Below are 803 nucleotides of genomic sequence, written 5' to 3'. Positions count from 1 at the left end.
GAGCCGCGCTTCCCGCGCTCCCTGCGCCCTAGCCGGTGGGGCGGTCGGAGCGGTCTCACCGTCTGGCCACCGGGCGCTGGGGACTCGGGACCGGACTGGCCGCTCGCTCCTCCCCGCCTGTCCCTCGGGGGAGCTCCTCATCCCTCACCGCTGTCCGGGCAGCTGCCCTCGGCCTCCGAACGCTGGCCTGCCGACCACACCCCCCCCCCCCAACACCGCGTCTTCACGGCCTCTCCCTCCCAACGCTCCCTCGGCTCCCTGGTCACCCCGGTTGAGCTCAGTCCCCAAGCTGAACCCCAGATTCTTGCCCTGCGCCCCCTGCCGCCTATCGGACTCCCGAGGAGAACCCGGCCCAAGCCCAGCAGGCCAAAGACCAAGTCTATCCTCAGCCCTGCCCAGGCCCTGCCCGCCCCCACTCCCCGGACTCAGTGACTGATCTCACCCCCGGCCCCAGTTCGCCTGCCCCGGGAGGACACCGTCTCTGCGGCCACATCCGTTCGCGGTGCTGCCCATCCCGCTTCCAGAGCTTCTCTGCACCCCAGTCCCGCTGGGGGTCGTCCCTCACTGCCGGCTCTCACCATCCTCCAGCCCCCATCACTGCCCCGGGTCCCCACTCCTCTCCGGGAAGCTCCTGGTCCGGAGTCTACAGCACCATTCATCCCACATCCCTTGCTGGCAGTCACCTGACAAGGTTGTTAAGATACTTGTGAAATAACGTCAAGCAGAAAATAAAAGATGGAGCTGCCTGATAAAAGGACAGAGGATTTCCTTTGGGGTGATGAAAATATTCTACGTGCGGGGAT

Source organism: Bison bison, unplaced genomic scaffold, assembly GCF_000754665.1.
Source record: "Bison bison bison isolate TAMUID 2011002044 unplaced genomic scaffold, Bison_UMD1.0 scf7180017864180, whole genome shotgun sequence".
Classification (NCBI taxonomy): domain Eukaryota; kingdom Metazoa; phylum Chordata; class Mammalia; order Artiodactyla; family Bovidae; genus Bison; species Bison bison.
This window is presented reverse-complemented; position numbering follows the sequence as displayed.